An 8,030-nucleotide genomic window follows, 5' to 3' on the forward strand; every position below is an offset into this window, starting at 1 on the left:
ATTGATTAAAAAAACTTCCCACCAAGAAAAGCCCAGGACCAGATAACATCACTGGTGCATTCCATCCAATGTTTAAAGAAGAATTAACAGAAAGCAGTGACATAAAAAAAAAAAAAAGGCAAAATAGATGTTTTCTACCATCTTCCCCTCAAAGAACACTGATTTTGACAATCACCCATGGGTGAAGCCTTTGTGGAAATCTGGAGTCAAGAGGAGAAGTCCCAGCACATCACTGGAGTAAAAAAAATGTCGAAGACTGGATGCATTAAAGAGAGTAAGAAAAAGAGTTTCACTTTGTCCACCTCACCTCTTCCCCAAGGTGGCACAGTTCAGTGCCAAGAGACATCTTCTTGGTTGTGAATTCTCCTATGGGGAAAGTGAGAGCATGTGAGTGAGTGTCTGGCTTCCTGAATGGTGTAGGATAGTTGGAAAGAAGTTCATTTCTTTCTTGTGCTGTGCTGTGCTTAGTCATTCAGTCGTGTCTGACATTTTGTGACGCTATGGACTATAGCCTGCCAGGCTCCTCTGTCCATGGGGATTCTCCAGGCAAGAAAACCAAAGTGGGTTGCCATGCCTTTCTCCAGAGGATCTTCCCAACCCAGGGATCAAACTGGGGTGTCCTGCATTGCAGGCAGATTCTTTACCAGCTGAGCTACCAGGGAAGCTCTTACTCCATCCAGAATACTGATTTCTGAATACTGAAGCATTCTGAATACTGAAGAAGGGTAAGCTTTCTTTCTTACCCCATCCAGAATACTGAAGTGCTGCATCATGACTGAGGTCAGGGAGCAGCTGAGAAAACAGCAGCTAGGGCCCTCAGAGAGCATCAGAGGGACAGAGATACTATAAACCATGTAGTGGATGACATCAGTAAGCCTGCCCATGAGTTTCTGGGGATCCCTCACTTGTGGATCCCCAAAACTGGCCACAGGCACTCTCCAGTGTTGCATATACCTTGCTTACATACTTCCTCACTCTGAATCCAGCTCCCTGTGCACACTTCTGTGGGTACTAAAGTGAGCCTTTTTAGACAGGTAGTTAGCATGAGCAGAAAGCTGGCCCTCCCCTACAGGATTGGGAGAAAGCACATAAGCTTGAGCATTCAACACTGCATCAGGGAGAGCAAATGGGAGGCTCTCCACTCTCATACTGATTTTTCAGGCCTAAGAGAAGGCATAGAATTTTATGCCTGCTTGTTCCCTCCTCCAAGAGGGAATGAGAAATGTAGAGTAGGCATATCTGTAGAATAGGTCTGAAAAAGTTCAGGAATTCCTAACAGGTCTGATGAGCAGTATTGCATTTTGGAAGAAAATCACTAAAGGATAAAGGTGGTTCTGCTTCTTCAAATACAAAGAGACAGCACAAGATTTCAAGGAACGTGAAAAACAAAGGAAACATGATATCATAAAAAGAATAATACTCTTCCAGTAATGGAAACATCCCAAGGAAATGGAGATCTGTGAGTTTCCAAATAAAAATTCAAAATGGTTGTTTTAAAGAAGTTCAATGAGCTACAAGAAAACACAGACAGACAAGTCAATGAAATCAGGACAACAATATATGAACAAAGTATAACACTTAACAGAGAGATAGAAATCATAGAAAAGAACCAAACAGAAATTCTGGAGCTAAAGAATACAAGGAATGAAATGGAAAATGTAAAAGAGAGCATCAACAAGCAGACGAAAGAATCTGTGAAGTATAAGACAAAGCCAGTAGGAGGAGAATGAGACACAAAAGAATAAAAATGAGAATTATGTGGACTATGGGATATCATTAAGGGGAAAAATCTATTATATATTTGGAGTCCCACAAAAAGAGAGGCAGAAAGGTACAGACAGCTTATTAAAACTGAACATTCTAAGACTGAGAAGAGATTTGGTAATCTAAATCATGTAGTTCATAGGTCCCTCCAAAATTTCAACTCAGAAAGATCTTCTATCTTAACAGTCCCATCAAAAGCGTGGAAATTGAAACTGTAATCAGAAATCTTCCAGCAAACAAAAGCCCAGGACCAGACGGCTTCACAGCTGAATTCTATCAAAAATTTAGAGAAGAGCTAACACCTATCCTACTCAAACTCTTTCAGAAAATTGCAGAAGGTAAACTTCCAAACTCATTCTATGAGGCCACCATCACCCTAATACCAAACCAGACAAAGATGCCACAAAAAAAGAAAACTACAGGCCAATATCACTGATGAACATAGATGCAAAAATCTTTAATAAAATTCTAGCAAACAGAATCCAACAACATATTTAAAAGATCATACATCATGACCAAGTGGGATTTATCCCAGGGATGCAAGGATTCTTTAATATTTGTAAATCAATCAAAGTAATACACCACATTAACAAATTGAAAGATAAAATCTATATGATTATCTCAATAGATGCAGAGAAAGCCTTTGACAAAATTCAACATCCATTTATGATAAAAAAAAAACCCTCCAGAAAGCAGGACTAGAAGGAACATATCTCAACATAATAAAAGCTATATCTGACAAACCCACAGCAAACATTATCCTCAATGGTGAAAAATTGAAAGCATTTCCCCTAGAGTCAGGAACAAGACAAGGGTGCCCACTCTCACCACTACTATTCAACATAGTTTTGGAAGTTTTGGCCACAGCAATCAGAGCAGAAAAAGAGATAAAAGGAATCCAGATTGGAAAAGAAGAAGTAAAACTCTCACTGTTTGCAGATGACATGATCCTCTATATAGAAAACCCTAAAAGCTCCACCAGAAAATTACTAGAGCTAATCAATGAATATAGTAAAGTTGTAGGATATAAAATCAACACACAGAAATCCCTTGCATTCCTATACCCTAACAATGTGAAAACAAAAGGAGAAATTAAGGAAACAATTCCATTCATCATTGCAGTGAAAAGAATTAAATACTTAGGAATATATCTACTTGAGGAAACAAAAGACCTATATATAGAAAACTATAAAATACTGATGAAAGAAATCAAAGAGGACACAAATAGATGGAGAAATGTACCATGTTCTTGGATTGGGAGAATCAATATAGTGAAAATGAGTATATTACCCAAAGCCATCTATAGATTCAATGCAATCCCTATCAAGCTACCAATGGTATTTTTCACAGAACTAGAACAAATAGTTTCACAATTTGTATGGAAATACAAAAAACCTCGAATAGCCAAAGAAATCTTGAGAAAGAAGAGTCGAACTGGAGGAATCAACCTGCCTGACTTCAGGCTATACTGCAAAACTACAGCCATCAAGACACTATGGTACTGGCACAAAGACAGAAAAATAGATCAAAGGAACAAAAAAAGCCCAGAGATAAATCCATGCACCTATGGACACCTTATCTTTGACAAAAGAGGCAAGAATATAGGATGGAGAAAACACAATCTCTTTAACAAGTGGTACTGGGAAAACTGGTCAACCGCTTATAAAAGAACGAAACTAGAACACTTTCTAACACCATACACAAAAATAAACTCAAAATGGATTAAAGATCTAAATGTAAGACCAGAAACCATAAAACTCCTAGAGGAAAACATAGGCAAAACACTCTCTGACATAAATCACAGCAGAATCCTCTATGACCCACCTCCCAGAATAATGAAAATAAAAGCAAAAATAAACAAATGAGACCTGCTGCTGCTGCTGTTGCTGCTGCTGCGTCACTTCAGTCGTGTCTGACTCTGTGCGACCCCATAGATGGCAACCCACCAGGCTCCCCCGTTCCTGGGATTCTCCAGGGAAGAACACTGGAGTCGGTTGCTATTTCCTTCTCCAATGCATGAAAATGAAAAGTGAAAGTGAAGTTGCTCAGTTGTGTCTGACTCTTCGCGACCCCATGGACTGCAGACTACCAGGCTCCTCCGTCCATGGGATTTTCCAGGCAAGAGTACTGGAGTGGGGTGCCATCGCCTTCTCCAAAAAATGGGACCTAATTAAACTTAAAAGCTTTTTCACAACGAAGGAAACTCTAAGCAAGGTGAAAAGACAGCCTTCAGAATGGGAGAAAATAATAGCAAATGAAGCAACTGACAAACAACTAATATCAAAAATATACAAGCAGCTCCTGCAGCTCAATTCCAGAAAAATAAACGACCCAATCAAAAAATGGGCCAAAGAACTAAACAGACATTTCTCCAAAGAAGACATACAGATAGCTATCAAACACACTGAAAGATGCTCAACATCACTCATTATCAGAGAAATGCAAATCAAAACCACAATGATGTACCGTCATGCCAGGCAGAATGGCTGCTATCCAAAAGTCTACAAACAATAAATGCTAGAGAGGGTGTGGAGAAAGGGAACCCTCTTCCACTGTTGGTGGAAATGCAAACTAGTACAGCCACTATGGAGAACAGTGTGGAGATTCCTTAAAAAACTGGAAATAGAACTGCCATACGACCCAGCAATCCCATTGCTAGGCATACACACTGAGGGAACCAGAACTGAAAGAGACACGTGTACCCCAATGTTCATCACAGCACTGTTTATAATAGCCAGGACATGGAAGTAACCTAGATGTCCATCAGCAAACAAATGGATAAGAAAGCTGTGGTACATATACACAATGAAATATTACTCAGCCATTGAAAAGAATACATTTGAATCATTTCTAATGAGGTTGATGAAACTGGAGCCTATTATACAGAGTGAAGTAAGCCAGGAAGAAAAACACCAATACAGTATACTAACGCATATAGATGGAATTTAGAAAGATGGTAATGATGACCCTATATGTGAGATAGCAAGAGAGACACAGACATATAGAACAATCTTTGGACTCTGTGGGAGAGGGAGAGGGTGGGATGATTTTGGAGAATGGCATTGAGACATGTGTATTATCATATGTGAGACAGATCACCAGTCCAGGTTTGATGCATGGGACAGGTATGGGGCTGGTGCACTGAGATGACCCAGAGGGATGGGATGGGGAGGGAAGTGGGAGGGGGATTCAGGATGGGGAACACATGTACACCCATGGCAATGTATAGCAAAACCACTACAATATTGTAAAGTAATTAGAGTCCAATTAAAATGAATAAATTTATTTTAAAAAGACATATTAAAATAAAGCTGTCTAAAATTAAAGAGAGAATGTTAAAAGAAGCAAGAGAAAAAAATCCTCACATACAAGAGTATCCCTACAAGGCTATCACTGGATTTCTCAGGATAAAACTTGATGGCCAGGAGAGTGGGATAGTATATTTGAAGTGCTTAAAGAAATTAAAAAAAAAAAAAACAACAAACTACCAACCAAGAATACAGAACTGAGGGAGAGATAAATACTTTCCCAAATAAACAAAAGCTGAGAGAGTTCATCACCACTAGACCTGTCTTACAAGAAATACTAGAAGGGGTTCTTCAAGCTGAAATGATAGGATACTAATTATTAACATGAAAATATCTATTTTTCATATGGAAATATCAATAACACTGGTAAAAGATAAATATAGTCAAATTGAGAATATTTTAATATTGAATATGGTGATGTCGTTTCACTCTAGTATAAAGATTAAAGGACAAAAGTATTAAAAATAACTATAGTTAAAATAATTTGCTGGGCTTCCCAGGTGGCACTAGTGGTAAAGAACCCACCCAACAATGCAGGAGACATAAGAGATGTGGGTTTGATCCCTGGGACAGGAAGATTCCCTGGAGGAGGACAGGGCAACCCTTCCAGTGTTCTTGCCTGGAGAATTCCTTGGAGAGAGGAGCCTGGCGAGCTACAGTTCACAGCGTCACAAAGAGTTAGACACAACAAGCGAATTAGCATGCACAATAATTTGTTAATAAGTACACAATATAAAGATAGGAAAGTCATGGCCTCAAAAACAAAAAACACAAGAGGGAAGAGTAAAAAGGTAGCATTCTTATATATGGGGGCTTCCCCAGTGGCTCAGTGGTAAAGAATCTGCCTGCAATGTAAGAGACTTGCAGGAGATGTCGGTTGGATCCCTGGGTAGAGAATATACCTTGGAGGAGAAAGTGGCAACCCACCCCAGCATTCTTGCCTGGGAAATCCCATGGACAGTGGAGCCTCGTGGGCTTCAGTCCATAGGGTCACTGAAGAGTCAGACATGACTGAGCAATTAAACAACAACAGCAATTCTTATATATGATTGAAGTTAAGTTGTTATCAGTTAAAAATCCACTGTTATAACTATGTTTTATGTAAGCCTTATGGTAATCACAAAGTAAAAACCCACAGAAGATATATAATACAAATGATAAAAGATAATCAAAGCATACCACTATAGAAATCATCAATTCACAAAAGAAGACAGCAAGAGAGGAAGAAAGGAGCAAGGAGACTACAAAATAGCTGGAAAATAATAAGATGTCATTACTAAACATTACCTATCAATAATTACTTTAAATTTAAATGGATTAAATTCTCCAATCAAAAGGCAGTATACCTGAATAGATTTAAAAAGAGAAAAAGCAAGACCAAACACTATGATGCCAACAGGAGACTCACTTCAGCTTTACGGACACACATAGGCTTAAAGTGAAGAAATGGAAAAAGATATTTCATGCAAAAAGTAATCAAGAGAGCATAGGGTAGCTATATTTACATCAAACAAAACAGACTTTAATGCAAAAGCTCTAACAAGAGAAAACATCATTATATAATTATAAAGTAGTCAATTCATCAAAAATATATAACAATTGTAAATATATATGAACCCAAAATTGGAGCTTCTAAATATATTAAATACTAACATACCTATCAGTTCAGTTCCATTCAGTCACTCAATCATGTTCAACTCTTTGAAACCCATGGACTGCAGCATGCCAGGCTTCCCTGTCCATCACCAGCTCTTGGAGTTTGCTCAAACTCATGTCCATCGAGTCCGTAAGGCTATCCAACCATCTCATCATCTGTCATGCCCTTCTCCTCCCGCCTTCAATCTTTCACAGCATTGGTGCCTTTTCTAATGAATCAGCCCTTCACATCAGGTGGCCAAAGTATTGGAGCTTCAGCTGCAGCATCAGTCCTTCCAATGAATATTCAGGATTGATTTTCTTTAAGATTGACTGGTTGGATCTCCTTGCAGTCCAAAGGAGTGTTAAGACCACAGTTCAAAAGCATCAATTCTTTGGTGCTCAGCTTTCTTTATGGTCCAACTCTCACATCCATACATGACTACTGGAAAAATCATAGCTTTGACTAGACAGACTTTTGTCGGCAGTGATATCTCTGCTTTTTAATATGCTGTCTAGGTTTTCTTTCAAGGAGCAAGTGTCTTTTAATTTCATGGCTGCAGGCACCATCTGCACTGATTTTGGAGCCCAAGAAAATAAAGTTTGTCACCGTTTCCACTTTCCCCCCATTTGTCATGAAGTGATGGGACCAGATGCCATGATCTTAGTTCTTTGAATGCTGAATTTTAAGCCAGCTTTTTCATTCTCCTCTTTCACCCTCAGTGGGGGAGGCAGCCTGATTTTTTAGTCATGTGGCTGGCAATTGTATTTATTTGAGATCGCCATCCTTGAAGTGGATGCCTCTGAAGTGGATACCTTGGCAATCAAAGCTTAAGTCAGGCAGTTGCATTATAAAAAAGGAAAAGAAAAAATCCAACAACTGTCAGGGCCTACACTATAATTATATATTAGTTAAGAAAACAAGCTTTAACAAATTTAAGAAGACTTATATCATACTACTTGTCTTTTCTGATCACAATGGTATGAAACTAGAGACTAACAGCAGGAGGAAAACTGGAAAATTCACAAATGCATGGAAATTAAGCACATTCTTTATCACATAATGGATCCAAGGAAACCAAAAGGGAAATAAAAAATATATTGAAACAAATGACAATGGAAACAACATAGAAAACCTCATGAAATGCAGCAAAAGCAGTTCTAAGAAGAAATTTTATAGCAATGACTATCTATATTAAGAAAAAACAAGGATTTAAGGAAAAAAACAACATAACCTTGTCCCTTGAATAATTAGGAAAAGAATAAACTAAGTCCAAAGTTAGTAGGAGGAAGGAAATAAAGATTAAAACATAAATTTTAAAA

This window comes from Oryx dammah, unplaced genomic scaffold (assembly GCF_014754425.2).
Source record: "Oryx dammah isolate SB20612 unplaced genomic scaffold, SCBI_Odam_1.1 HiC_scaffold_23, whole genome shotgun sequence".
In the NCBI taxonomy this organism is placed as follows: Eukaryota; Metazoa; Chordata; class Mammalia; order Artiodactyla; family Bovidae; genus Oryx; species Oryx dammah.